Below are 15,706 nucleotides of genomic sequence, written 5' to 3' on the forward strand. Positions count from 1 at the left end.
AAGGAAAGTGAAGATGATTCAAAGAAATGGGAAGATATCTCATGCTCTTGGATTTGAAGAATATTGTTAAAATGGCCATATTACCCAAAGCAATCTACAGATTTAATGCAATCCCCATCAAATTACCCATGACGTTTTTCACAGAACTAGAACAAGTAATCCTCAACTGATATGGAACCATAAAACATCCAGAATTGCCAAAGCAATCCTGATGAAAAAGAGCAAAGAGGAGGCATAACCATCCCAGACTTCAGACACTACTACACAGCTACAGTAATCAGTGTTGTATTGCCACAAAAGCAGACATATAGACCAACAGAACAGAATAGCGAGCCCAGAAATAAACCCACACACCTACGGTTAATTAACCTTCGACAAAGGAGGCAAGAATACAAAATGGAAAAAAGACAGGCTCTTCAGCAATTGGTGTTGGGAAACTGGACAGCCGTATGTAAATCAAAGAAGTTGAACACACCCTCTCACCATACGCAAAAATAAACTCAAATGGCTTAAAGACTTAAAAGACATGACACTATAAAACTCCTAGAAGAGAACATAGGCAAAACATTCTCTGACATAAATCGTACCAATATTTCTTAGGTCAGTCTTCCAAGGCAATAGAGATAAAAATAAAAATGAGACCGAATCAAACTTACAACGTTTTGCACAGCAAAGGAAACCATAAACAAAACGAAAAGACCACCTACAGAATGGGAGAAAATATCTGCCAACAATGCGACAGGGTCTTAATTTCCAAAATGTACAAATAGCTCGTAAAACTGAACACCAAATTTACAAACAACCCAATCAAAAAATCAGCAGACCTATAGAGACATTCCTCCAAAGAAGAAATACAAATGGCCAGTAGGAACATGAAAAGATGCTCAACATAACTAATTATTAGAGACATGCAAATCAAAACTACAATACGGTACCACCTCACACAAGTCAGAATGGCTATGATTACAAAGTCTACAATTAACAAATGCTGCAGAGGGTGTGGAGAAAAGGGAACCCTCCTACACTGTTGGTGGGAATGTAAGCTGCTACAGCCACTATGGTAAACCGTATGGACATTCATCAGAAAATTAAAAATAGAATTACCATATGATCCAGCAATCCCACTCCAGGGCATATATCCAGACAAAACTATAATTCAAAAAGATAAAGGCACCCCTATGTTCATAGCAGCACTATTCATAATAGCCAAGACGTGGAAACAACCTAAATGTCCACTAACAGACGAACTGATAAAGAAGATGTGGTAAATAGATAAAATACAATACTACTCAGACATAAAAAAGAACAAAATAATGCCACTTGCAGCAACATGGATGCAACTAGAGATTATCATACTAAGTGAAGTAAGTCAGAAAGAGAAAAACAAATACCATCTGATATCACTTACATGTGGAATCTAAAATATGACACAGGGGACTTCCCTGGTGGTCCAGTGGTTAAGACTTTGCCTTCCAATGCAGGGGGTGTGGGTTCAATCCCTGGTCAGGGAGCTAGGATCCCACATGCCTCGCGGCCAAAAAACCAAAACATAAAACAGAAGCAATATTGTAATACATTTAATAAAGACTTTTTTTTTTTTTTTTTTTAAATAAGACCTCCGCCGGGTCTTTGTAGTGGCATGTGGGCTCTTTTAGTTGGGGCATGCAAACTCTTAGCTGTAGCATGTGGGATGTAGTTCCCTGACCAGGGATCGAACCCAGGTCCCTTGCATTGGGAGCATGGAGTCTTAGCCATTGGACCACCAGGGAAGCCCCAATAAAGACTTTAAAAAATGACACAAATGAACCTATCTATGAAACAGAAACAGAATAACGGACATAGAGAACAGACTAGTGGTTGCCAAGGGGGACGGCAGTGGGAGAGGGAGGGATTGGGAGTTTGGGATTAGCAGATATAAACTAGTATATATAGAATGGATAAACAACAAGGTCCTACTGTATAGCACAGGGAACTACGTTCAATATCCTGTGATAAACCATGACAGAAAAGAATATGAAAGAGTGTGTGTGTGTGTGTGTGTGTGTGTGTGTGTAACTGTATAACTTTACTGTACAGCAGTATTTAACACAACATTGTAAATCAACTATACTTCAATTTAAAAAGTTAAAAAATAAAAAAGATTTTTAAAAAGCAAATGAATAGATATCATTGATAAATACACCATTACATATCTGAAATTACACTCAACCTCAAGAATTTAGGACACAAAAATTAACAAAATGTTTGTGCTGATTATCAGATCAACAAAAAAATGTTTAATTAATTTAAAAAATCAAGTGGGTAAAGATGGGGGAGAAATAAGCACATAAAATGTGGGGAAATGTAAACTGATAAACTCTTTCTGAAAGATAGTCTGCCTGCACCTGTTAACAAGCTAAATACTGCATCTTTTGACTCAGGGATTCTGATTAGCAAGAGGGGGAATATTTGCACCTCACATTAGTCACAGAGGGCTAATCTCCCTAGTATCAAAGGAAAAGAACTCTTACAAAATTGCTAACAAATGCCCAACAACCCTAGCAGAAAATGAACAAATGACATGAACATGTACTTCACACAAAAGAAGGAAAGCCAACAGTTCTTAAACATATATATATATTTTTTTCGGTACACGGGTCTCTCACTGTTGTGGCCTCTCCCATTGCGGAGCACAGGCTCCGGACGCACAGGCTCAGCGGCCATGGCTCACGGGCCCAGCCGCTCCGCGGCATGTGGGATCTTCCCGGACCGGGGCACGAACCCATGTCCCCTGCATCGGCAGGCGGACTCTCAACCACTGCGCCACCAGGGAAGCCCGTTCTTAAACATATTAAAAGACATTTGAGGGCTTCCCTGGTGGCGCAGTGGTTAAGAATCCGCCTGCCAAGGCAGGGGACACGGGTTCGAGCGCTGGTCTGGGAAGATCCCACATGCCACGGAGCAACTAACCCCATGTGCCACAACTACTGAGCCCGCACACCTAGAACCCAAGCTCCGTAACAACTGCAACTCGCCACGACTAGAGAAGGCCTGCGCGCAGCAATGAAGACCCAACGCAGCCAAAAATAAATAGATTTATTTATTTTAAAAAGAAAGAAAAAGACATTCAACGTCTCGGAATTCCCCGGTGGTCCAGCAGTTAGGACGCCGTGCTTCCACTGCCAGGATGCCGGGTTACATCCCTGGTCAGGGAGCTAATAAGATCCCGCAACAAGCGACACACGGCCAAGAAAAAAAAAAAGACATTCAGACATTTGAACTCCATCAGAGACATGCATGATAAAGCCACATTGAAATGGCTTTTCACCTATCAGATTAGCATGAATCTCTCAGTTTGAGATGTCGTGGCTAAAGGGAAACAGTCACTCTCATCTATGGACAGTAGAGGTGGAGATGGTTTAAGAAGCAGTTGTCACTCTGGAGAGATTTCTGAAGGTAGAGCCTATGTATTTTCTGGTATATTAATTAAAGTGTGAGAGAAAGAGCAGCTGAGGGTTACTCCAGATTTTTGGCTAAGGAACTTCCTGACATGGGGAAGATCACAAGAAGCAGATCTGAGAGAGAAAATCAAGGAGTGCGATTGCATACATTTTATCAAGTTGATTTATAAATCTGAGAATAACCCAAAGAAAAGCAGTCTGTGAGATGGGAGGTGAACCAAATGCACAAGGAGGGAGGGAGAACTTCTCTCGCCAGGATTCCATTGTGGTCCTCAAAAACTCAAAATTCTAAGGATTGAAAAGATCAAAGGAAGAAATCTCAATGTGCCTTATATTCTTTTGTATCATTTTTCCTCCTCAACCTTAGGATATTTCTGTGCTCAATATAAAGTTCAATCTGCTTCCACGAACAGATCTAAGGCTTGGCTGCTCCTGTATTAAAGCACTACAGATTTTTATTCTTCTGAAGTCAAAAGCAGGTTTTGAAAAAAGGCTCTGTAACACTTATTATGCTTCAAATGATTTCCCTGTTGGAAAATATATATGTCCTAGCTTTCTTCCTTCTTCAGTTTTATCCCATGTCTCTCACTATTTAGAAATCCCTCCCCACCAAGTTTTACTCAATGGCAATATCCATTGATATACTACCAGACTTTTATTGGTTCAATTTCTCCTTCTATTTGATCCCCCTCCATAATTCTCCTAATAAAACAACTTCCTGAAATGTTAGTCTAGGTTCCAAATGAAATATTAAAAAGTCCCACTACCAACGAAGTATAAAGTTAACACAAACTGCAATACTCTAAAAGTTACTAGTCCTATTTTTAGCTTTATCTTCTGAATTTACCTGTCACGTTTGGATTTGTTTACTCCTTTCTTGGCTTAGAAAAGCAAAAGCACTGACAGAATTGAAAAATATAAGTGCTACGAGTTCATGTCCCCACCTACCTTTGAATATAGAGTGTAAGATGGACTCCAGAGCAAAATGGAGCCCAAGGTGTGAAAGATCCACTTTGGTTAAGTTCAAAGCATTTATTTCTAAGGTCCTAATACAGAACTTTAATCTATAACAAGAACCAAAGCTAACCTCAAGGAAATCTACCACAGTGTAAAATGAACTTACCAAAAAATATATTTTCTTTTTTGAAGCGTCAATTATTTAACAGTATTTTTAATCCAATAGACATGCTACTTTATTTCCTAGGACCTAAAACTTGTTTGCAAGGTAGCTAATACTGGTTAATTAACAGGGTGCTCCAAGTAGAATTTGGCCTCCATATGAACAGGTATTTCTGATCTAATAGCAGCAATAAGCTGATCTGGAATAAATCAACGGTTTAAGATCAGAAGTCTCACTCATGGGACTTCCCTGGTGGCAAAGAGGTTAAGAATTCGCCTGGCAATGCAAGGGACATGGACTCGATCCCTGGTCCAGGAAGATCCCACATGCCACAGAGCAGCTAAGCCCATGCACCACAACTACTGAGCCCACATGCCCTAGAGCCTGTGCGCCGCAACTAATGAAGCCTGCATGCTCTAAGGCCTGTGTGCTGCAACTACTGAGCCCACGTGCTGCAACTACTGAAGCCTGTGCGCCTAGAGCCCATGGTCCACAACAAGAAAAGCCACTGCAATGAGAAGCCCACGCACCTCAATAAAGAGTAGCCCCCGCTCGCCGCAACTAGAAAAAGCCTGTGCGCAGCAACAAAGACCCGACACGGCCAAAATATATTAATAAATTAAATAAATAAAAATGAATAGTAAGATATTCCTATTTAAAAAAAACCCCAAAACAAGAAGTCGTGTCACTCATATCATGGTGGGGAAGCATCATGGATTCAGCTGGGGCTACTGGACAAGGGGCAGCCTATTCCAGCCAGATCCCTGCCCAAAGGGATAGGCAACTGCTTACTCCCCTTTCTGTGGCTCCATATTGGGACTACAGTTTTTTTACTCCACAAAGTTAGAGGTTTAGGGACCTCCCTGGTGGTCCAGTGGTTAAGAATCTGCCTTCTAATGCAGGCGACGTGGGTCTGATCCCTGGTCAGGGAATTAAGACCCCCACATGCTATGGGGCAACTAAGCCCGTGTGCTCCAGAGTCTGCACACCACAACTAGAGAGCCCACATGCCACAACGAAAGATCCCGCATGCCGCAACTAAGACCCGATGCAGCCAAATAAATAAATAAATAAATAAATATTTAATAATAATTTTTTTTAAAGTTAGAGGTTTAAGTTTTCTCATTACCTAAGAGCTGAGAAGGACAGCTGCCCAGGCATAACCAGGAAAACACAAATACAGCTTTTTTTTTTTTTTTTTTCTTTTTCTTTCCCTGTGTCCCGGCGCTTGAGGATAGAACCCGCGGAATGGAAGCCGCCGGTACCGAAGACATGACGCCGAGGGGGCCGGAGCCCTTTCCCTCTACCTCCGTACATTACGCGGACCGGGACCGCACGCCCGATCCCCGCCAAGAAAGGGAGGGTACAAATACAGCTTTTAAACTCTGTACTTCTATCATTCAAAACAGTACAAAAACCGACACTCTAAAGCATCAGTACTTGTTCCAATTTCTACCTGACTGATGAAGTTAAGACTACACAGAATTATATTTCTTTATGTTACACAATGGTATTACACAATGGCAAATATTCTTTAGCAACAGCTGCTCCAGAGGCAGAAGGTGAGCAATGAGCTTGAAGGGGAGGCTACTAGGAGTGACCAAGCTATGCCCTAAGAATGGCTATAGCCCTACCTATGTGTCAACGCTCCTCTGAGGAAATCTCTCTATAAGAAGTGGTGGTGAGGGGACGCTCACATATTTGCCTGAATATTCAAAGTAATAAAAAACTGAAGCATGGTCCCCAGACCAGCAGCATCAGCATCACTTGGAAACTCGTCAGAAATACAAATTCTCCAGCCCCACTCCAGACCCACTGACTCAGAAACTCTGTCAATCATGTTTGACAAGCCTTCTAGGTGATCCCAACGCATGCTGTTGTTGGAGACCACTGCTCTGTGCAAAGCTACAAATATCCAGTCAGTCAATGCTGTTTCTAGCACAAAGCATTCGGGACCTTCTCCTGGGAATAACTTGCCTATGCCAAAATTAAGAACTAAGTCATTCTAAAGCTGTTTAAAGTAAATTACATTATGATTCCTTTATAAGTAACCAAAATTCATTAAATAGTCATTTATTATTTGACAGGATTGTAAATCCTATAACAGTCTAGGATAGCTCTCACTCCAATACACACAAATGCTCCACAAATCCACTTATCCTCATATATGTTCATTACACATGTGTATACAGTCCATATATTTGAATATACATATATGTACACATTTACACACACACACACACACACTCATGCATGCAAGGGCTCAGGGTTCATTAGATGCCCATTTCAAGACCCAGCTTTGACTGGGCCTTCAGAGATAAGCTAGGAGGCAGTAAGTACTATAGTATGCAGTGTGTTTCTGTCTAAAATCTTAAGAGTAAATGACAGCCACACTATGGAAACAGCTCTGATACACAATAGTAGCTCATTACGCACCACTTTGGAGATCGTCTACATAGTACACATTTGCCTTGGTTGATGGGTTAGTTTCCTATTGCTGCTGTAACAAATTTCCACAAACTCAGCAGCTTGAAACTATGCAAATTTATTATCACACAGTTCTAGAGTTCAGAAGTCTAGAACGGGTCTAGTGGGCTAAAATGAAGCTGTCAGCAGGCTGCATTCCTTCTGGAAGCTGTAGGGGAAAATCTACTTCCTTGACTTTATCTACTTCTTGAAGTAGCCTACATCCATTAGTTTGTGGCAGTCTTCCTTCATCTTCAAATCTCCCTGACTCCTGACTCTCCTGCCTCCTTCTTTCACTTTTAAGGACCCTTGTGATTTCACTGGGCCATCTGGATAATCCAGGATAATCTCTCCATCTCAACAGCCTTAATTAAATAATATCTGCAAAGTGCCTTTTGGTATAAGGTTAAAATATTCACAGGTTTTGGGGATTAGGATACGAACATCTTCGAGGCACCATTATTCTACGTGCCACAGTTGCTAAGCAGTGCAAACATGTTACTTCTACAGTTCAAAACTCTGCTACAGGGGGACTTCCCTGGTGGTCAATATTGTTAAGAATCTGTCTTCCAATGCAGGGGACGTGGGTTTGATCCCTGGTTGGGGAACTAAGATCCCACATGCCACAGGGCAACTAAGCCTGCCTGCTCTAGAGCCTGCATGCCACAACTAGAGAGCCCGCACGCTGCAATGAAAGATCCCGTATGCCACAACTAAGACCCAATGCAGCCAAATAAATAAATATTAAAACAAACAACAAACAAACAAACTCTGCTACAGGCTCATTTAAAAGATTGTAGGGACTTCCCTGGTGGCGCAGTGGTTAAGAATACGCCTGTCAATGAAGGGGACATGGGTTCGAGCCCCGTTCCGGGAAGATCCCGCATACCTCGGAGCAACTAAGCCCGTGCACCACAACTACTGAACCTGTGCTCTAGATTCCACAAGCCACAACTACTGAAGCCCGTGCTCCTAGAAGCCGCTCTGCAACAGAAGAAGCCACTGCACCACAACGAACAGTAGCCCCGCCCCGCTTGCCGCAACTAGAGAAAGCCCGCGTGCAGCAACAAAGACCCAATGCAGCCAAAATAAATTAAAAAAAAAAAAAGATTGTAATCATACTTGCCAACAAACCTGGCAAAAGTCCTGAGTCATTACACAGGTATCTAGGCCCAGGGTTGTATTCTAACCATTTGTAAAAATTGCTCATCTGTCTGCCATAGGAAACTAACACATCAGCCAAGGTCTAACCACTTGGTTCTCCAGTACAATCAGAAACCATTAAAGCTATCTAGTTATAAATAATAGTAACAGCAGAAAAGGCTAGTGTTGTGCTTCCTATGTGCTGGCCACCTTATAAGTGCATTACACATATTAACTCAACTCAGCTACCTTAGGTGGGGGTTATTTTATTAAAGGAACTTGCCTGGACAAGCAGGTGGTGTAATGGGATCTAAACACAGGCAGCCTGGCCCCAGAGACAGCTAATGACAACCCCTCACTGCTGCCCTCTACCTCTCACCCCGCTACATGCAGAAAAACATTTAAATCACCAGTCACTGTAAAGAGTTGACACGTTTAAAAGGAACAAAAAGGTATGTGAATAATGTGTGTAAAGACATCCCATATGCAGCAGAGGTGCATATATCCTGGGCAGTTCTATCTCATTCTTCCACCAGGCATTACTTTAGGGATGGAAGCTCTCTCTTAAATTTCATCCTTTAGTGACAAGATCATTATGTTCACCACAACTATGCTTAAGCATATAATTCAGTCATCACAGAATAAGTTTATTGGAATAAATAAAATATTAATGATACAATACTTTTGTTATACAAAGGGTATCATTTAACAGGATTACAATCTTCTTAGGTGTCTAAAAAGGGTTCTAATTCAATGGCTACTTGGGCCCAGCGAGCAGAAGAGTTTTATTGTATACTCTTTCATACCTTCTGAACTTTGAACCATGTATATAAATCATTTAGTTACGCTGTTAAATTTTAAATGGTGACCATTAACTGAAAATTTAGAAAACACTGGAACTATTCTAGTAAAGAGACTCAGTGGTTAAGAAAATGAGATTTGGAATTAGAAATCTCTGGGTTTAAGTCCCTATAAAAAGTATGGTCAATCTAAAAAGATAACTTTAGGAAAAAACTACTCCCTCTAAAGCTTTAATATAAAGTGGGGATAACTGTGCTTTCACTGTCACTATTATTTCCAAGTAACAGAGAAAAAAGTGACTGCTTAATTTCCCTCTCACTTATTATAATGAGTGGGGAAGCTTAAAAGGAATTAAAACTTGTGCTGATGAAGAACAACTTCAAGTGCCCTATCTAATCCCTTCTTTATAAAGCTTTTGTATCCATTTTTGATAAACAAGGCAACAGTGCCATGATGAGTCATTTTCCCTTGGTGGAGGTGAAGAGTTCATTTGAAGATAAGAAAATTAACTCATGAGTAAATCTGAATAAAAATCTAACTACCAAGAACAGGAAGACTAAAGAGTAAATTATGGACTTCCGGGTAAGATGGCGGAAGAGTAAGACGCGGAGATCACCTTCCTCCCCACAGATACACCAGAAATACAGCTACACGTGGAACAACTCCTACAGAACACCTACTGAACGCTGGCAGAAGACCCCAGACCTCCCAAAAGGCTCACCCCGCACTCCGTGCCCCTCCCTCCCGCCCGGCCTGAGTGAGCCAGAGCCCCCGAAGAGGCTGCTCCTTTAACCCTGTCCTGTCTGAGCGAAGAATAGACGCCCTCCGGCAACCTACACGCAGAGGCGGGGCCAAATCCAAAACTGAGACCCAGGAGCTGTGAGAACAAAGAGAAAGGGAAACCTCTCCCAGCAGCCTCAGAAGCAGCGGATTTAAGCTCCACAATCAACTTGATGTACCCTGCATCTGTGGAATACATGAATAGACAACAAATCATCCCAAATTGAGGAGCCAGGAGTCACTGCTGTGCCTCTGAGGTGGGAGAGCCAACTTCAGGACACTGGTCCACAAGAGACCTCCCAGCTCCACATAATATCAAACGGCGAAAATCTTCCAGAGATCTCCATCTCAACACCAGCACCCAGCTTCACTCAACGACCAGCAAGCTACAGTGCTGGACACCCTATGCCAAACAACTAGCAAGACAGGAACACAACGCCACCCATTAGCAGAGAGGTGGCCTAAAATCATAAAAAGTCCACAGACACCCCAAAACACACCACCAGACGTGGACCTGCCCACCAGAAAGACAAGATCCAGCCTCATCCACCAGAACACAGGAAGTAGTCCCCTCCACCAAGAAGCCTACACAACCCACTAAACCAACCTTAGCCACTGGGGACAGACACCAAAAACAATGGGAACTACGAACCTGCAGCCTGCAAAAAGGAGACCCCAAACACAGTAACATAAGCAAAATGAGAAGACAGAAAAACACACAGCAGGTGAAGGAGCAAGATAAAAACCCACCAGACCTAACAAATGAAGAGGTAATAGGCAGTCTACCTGAAAAAGAATTCAGAATAATGATGGTAAAGATGATCCAAAATCTTGGAAATAGAATAGACAAAATGCAAGAAACAGTTAACAAGGACCTAGAAGAACTAAAGATGAATCAAGCATCGATTAAAAACACAATACATGAAATAAAAAATACTCTAGATGGGATCAATAGCAGAATAACTGAGGCAGAAGAACGGATAAGTGAGGTGGAAGATAAAATAGTGGAAATAACTGATGCAGAGCAAAATAAAGAAAAAAGAATGAAAAGAACAGAGGACAGTCTCAGAGACCTCTGGGACAACATTAAACGCACCAACATTCGAATTATAGGGGTTCCAGAAGAAGAAGAGAAAAAGAAAGGGACTGAGAAAATATTTGAAGAGATTATAGCTGAAAACTTCCCTAATATGGGAAAGGAAATAGTTAATCAAGTCCAGGAGGCACAGAGAGTCCCATACAGAATAAATCCAAGGAGAAATACACTAAGACACATATTAATCAAACTGTCAAAAATTAAACACAAAGAAATCATATTAAAAGCAGCAAGGCAAAAACAACAAATAACACACAAGGGAATCCCCATCAGGATAACAGCTGATCTCTCAGCAGAAACTCTACAAGCCAGAAGGGAGTGGCAGGACATAATTAAAGTGATGAAGGAGAAAAACCTGCAACCAAGATTACTCTACCCAGCAAGGATCTCATTCAGATTTGATGGAGAAATTAAAACGTTTACAGACAAGCAAAAGCTGAGAGAGTTCAGCACCACCAAACCAGCTTTACAACAAATGCTAAAGGAACTTCTCTAGGCAAGAAACACAACAGAAGGAAAAGACCAACAATAACGAACCCAAAACAATTAAGAAAATGGGAATAGGAACATACATATCAATAATTACCTTAAATGTAAATGGACTAAATGCTCCCACCAAAAGACACAGACTGGCTGAATGGATACAAAAACAAGACCCATATATATGCTGTCTACAAGAGACCCACTTCAGACCTAGAGACACATACAGACTGAAAGTAAGGGGATGGAAAAAGATATTCCATGCAAATGGAAACCAAAAGAAAGCTGGAGTAGCAATTCTCATATCAGACAAAATAGACTTTAAAATAAAGACTACTAGAAGAGACAAAGAAGGACACTACATAATGATCAAGGGATCAATCCAAGAAGAAGATATAACAATTGTAAATATTTATGCACCAAACATAGGAGCACCCCAATACATAAGGGAAATATTAACAGCCATAAAAGGAGAAATCGACAGTAACACAATCATAGTAGGGGACTTTAACACCCCACTTTCACCAATGGACAGGTCATCCAAAATGAAAATAAATAAGGGAACACAAGCTTTAAATGATACATTAAACAAGATGGACTTAATTGATATTTATAGGACATTCCATCCAAAAACAACAGAATACACATTTTTCTCAAGTGCTCATGGAACATTCTCCAGGATAGATCATATCTTGGGTCACAAATCAAGCCTTGGTAAATTTAAGAAAATTGAAATTGTATCAAGTATCTTTTCCGACCACAATGCTATGAGACTAGATATCAATTACAGGAAAAGAGCTGTAAAACATACAAACACATGGAGGCTAAACAATACACTACTTAATAACGAAGTGATCACTGAAGAAATCAAAGAGGAAATTAAAAAATACCTAGAAACAAATGACAATGGAGACACGACGACCCAAATCCTATGGGATGCAGCAAAAGCAGTTCTAAGAGGGAAGTTTATGGCAATACAATCCCACCTTAAGAAACAGGAAACATCTCGAATAAACAACCTAACCTTGCACCTAAAGCAATTAGAGAAAGAAGAACAAAAACATCCCAAAGTTAGCAGAAGGAAAGAAATCATAAAAATCAGATCAGAAATAAATGAAAAAGAAATGAAGGAAACGATAGCAAAGATCAATAAAACTAAAAGCTGGTTCTTTGAGAAGATAAACAAAATTGATAAACCATTAGCCAGACTCATCAAGAAAAAAAGGGAGAAGACTCAAATCAATAGAATTAGAAATGAAAAAGGAGAAGTAACAACTGACACTGCAGAAATACAAAAGATCATGAGAGATTACTATAAGCAACTCTATGCCAATAAAATGGACAACCTGGAAGAAATGGACAAATTCTTAGAAATGCACAACCTGCCAAGACTGAATCAGGAAGAAATAGAAAATATGAACAGACCAATCACAAGCACTGAAATTGAAACTGTGATCAAAAATCTTCCAACAAACAAAAGCCCAGGACCAGATGGCTTCACAGGCGAATTCTATCAAGCATTTAGAGAAGAGCTAACACCTATCCTTCTCAAACTCTTCCAAAATATAGCAGAGGGAGGAACACTCCCAAACTCATTCTACGAGGCCACCATCACCTTGATACCAAAACCAGACAAGGATGTCACAAAGAAAGAAAACTACAGGCCAATATCACTGATGAACATAGATGCAAAAATCCTCAACAAAATACTAGCAAACAGAATGCAACAGCACATTAAAAGGATCATACACCATGATCAAGTGGGGTTTATTCCAGGAATGCAAGGATTCTTCAATATACGCAAATCAATCAACGTGATACACCATATTAACAAATTGAAGGAGAAAAACCATATGATCATCTCAATAGATGCAGAGAAAGCTTTTGACAAAATTCAACACCCATTTATGATAAAAACCCTGCAGAAAGTAGGCATAGAGGGAACTTTCCTCAACATAATAAAGGCCATATATGACAAACCCACAGCCAGCATCGTCCTCAATGGTGAAAAACTGAAACCATTTCCACTAAGATCAGGAACAAGACAAGGTGGCCCACTCTCACCACTCTTATTCAACATAGTTTTGGAAGTTTTAGCCACAGCAATCAGAGAAGAAAAGGAAATAAAAGGAATCCAAATGGGAAAAGAAGAAGTAAAGCTGTCACTGTTTGCAGATGACATGATACTATACATAGAGAATCCTAAAGATACTACCAGAAAACTACTAGAGCTAATCAATGAATTTGGTAAAGTTGCAGGATACAAAATTAATGCACAGAAATCTCTGGCATTCCTATATACTAATGATGAAAAATCTGAAAGTGAAATCAAGGAAACACTCCCATTTACCATTGCAACAAAAAGAATAAAATATCTAGGAATAAACCTACCTAAGGAGACAAAAGACCTGTATGCAGAAAATTATAAGACACTGATGAAAGAAATTAAAGATGATACAAATAGATGGAGAGATGTACCATGTTCTTGGATTGGAAGAATCAACATTGTGAAAATGACTCTACTACCCAGGGCAATCTACAGATTCAATGCAATCCCTATCAAACTACCAATGGCATTTTTCACAGAACTAGAACAAAAAATTTCACAATTTGTATGGAAACACAAAAGACCCCGAATAGCCAAAGCAATCTTGAGAATGAAAAATGGAGCTGGAGGAATCAGGCTCCCTGACTTCAGACTATACTACAAAGCTACAGTAATCAAGACAGTATGGTACTGGCACAAAAACAGAAAGATAGATCAATGGAACAGGATAGAAAGCCCAGAGATAAACCCACGGACATATGGTCACCTTATCTTTGATAAAGGAGGCAGGAATGTACAGTGGAGAAAGGACAGTCTCTTCAATAAGTGGTGCTGGGAAAACTGGACAGGGACATGTAAAAGTATGAGATTAGATCACTCCCTAACACCATACACAAAAATAAGCTCAAAATGGATTAAAGACCTAAATGTAAGGCCAGACACTATCAAACTCCTAGAGGAAAACATAGGCAGAACACTCTATGACATAAATCACAGCAAGATCTTTTTTGACCCACCTCCTAGAGAAATGGAAATAAAGACAAAAATAAACACATGGGACCTAATGAAACTTAAAAGCTTTTGCACAGCAAAGGAAACCATAAACAAGACGAAAAGACAACCCTCAGAATGGGAGAAAATATTTGCAAATGAAGCAACTGACAAAGGATTAATCTCCAAAATTTATAAGCAGCTCATGCAGCTCAATAGCAAAAAAACAAACAACCCAATCCAAAAATGGGCAGAAGACCTAAATAGACATTTCTCCACAGAAGATATACAGACTGCCAACAAACACATGAAAGGATGCTCAACATCTTTACTCATTAGAGAAATGCAAATCAAAACTACAATGAGATATCATCTCACACCAGTCAGAATGGCCATCATCAAAAAATCTAGAAACAATAAATGCTGGAGAGGGTGTGGAAAAAAGGGAACACTCTTGCACTGCTGGTGGGAATGTGAATTGGTACAGCCACTATGCAGAACGGTATGGAGGTTCCTTAAAAAACTACAAATAGAACTACCATATGACCCAGCAATCCCACTACTGGGCATATACCCTGAGAAAACCATAATTCAAAAACAGACATATACCAAAATGTTCATAGCAGCCCTATTTACAATAGCCCGGAGATGGAAACAACCTAAGTGTCCATCATCGGATGAATGGATAAAGATGTGGCACATATATACAATGGAATATTACTCAGCCATAAAAAGAAATGAAACTGAGCTACTTGTAATGAGGTGGATGGACCTAGAGTCTGTCATACAGAGTGAAGTAAGTCAGAAAGAGAAAGACAAATACTGTATGCTGACACATATATATGGAATTTAAGAAAAAAAATGTCATGAAGAACATAGGGGTAAGACAGGAATAAAGACACAGACCTACTAGAGCATGGACTTGAGGATATGGGGAGGGGGAAGGGTAAGCTGTGACAAAGTGAAAGAGCGGCATGGACATATATACACTATCAAACGTAAGGTAGATAGCTAGTGGGAAGCAGCCGCATAGCACAGGGAGATCAGCTCAGTTCTTTGTGACCGCCTGGAGGGGTGGGATAGGGAGGGTGGGAGGGAGACGCAAAAGGGAGGGGATATGGGAACATATGTATATGTATAACTGATTAAATTTGTTATAAAGCAAGGCACCATTGTGGGGGGCATGCAAGGAGAAGGGTGGGCCGCCACAGAAGCTTCTTTCTCCGTGCCCACTCTCAGACAGCAGGGCACCACCTACACGAGCTCCGGGGGCAGGTGCAGGATGCCACTGCCATCTCGGAATCCAGAGGCGGACACGGATCACTGCCGCCACGGAGCGTCCT

The 15,706-nt window shown here is 40.7% G+C and overlaps 1 protein-coding gene and 1 non-coding gene across 3 annotated transcripts in view; both read right to left on the reverse strand.

The window, feature by feature from the left end:
- Positions 1-15,706, reverse strand: part of UBP1 (upstream binding protein 1) — a 72,790-nt gene that overhangs the window by 34,952 nt on the left and 22,132 nt on the right. The window lies entirely within an intron of this gene.
- On the reverse strand, positions 5,775-5,923 carry LOC132498065 (small nucleolar RNA SNORA57). The gene has a single exon (XR_009533684.1). It is a non-coding gene; the product is annotated as a small nucleolar RNA SNORA57 (small nucleolar RNA).

Source organism: Mesoplodon densirostris, chromosome 10 (genome assembly GCF_025265405.1).
Source record: "Mesoplodon densirostris isolate mMesDen1 chromosome 10, mMesDen1 primary haplotype, whole genome shotgun sequence".
In the NCBI taxonomy this organism is placed as follows: Eukaryota; Metazoa; Chordata; class Mammalia; order Artiodactyla; family Ziphiidae; genus Mesoplodon; species Mesoplodon densirostris.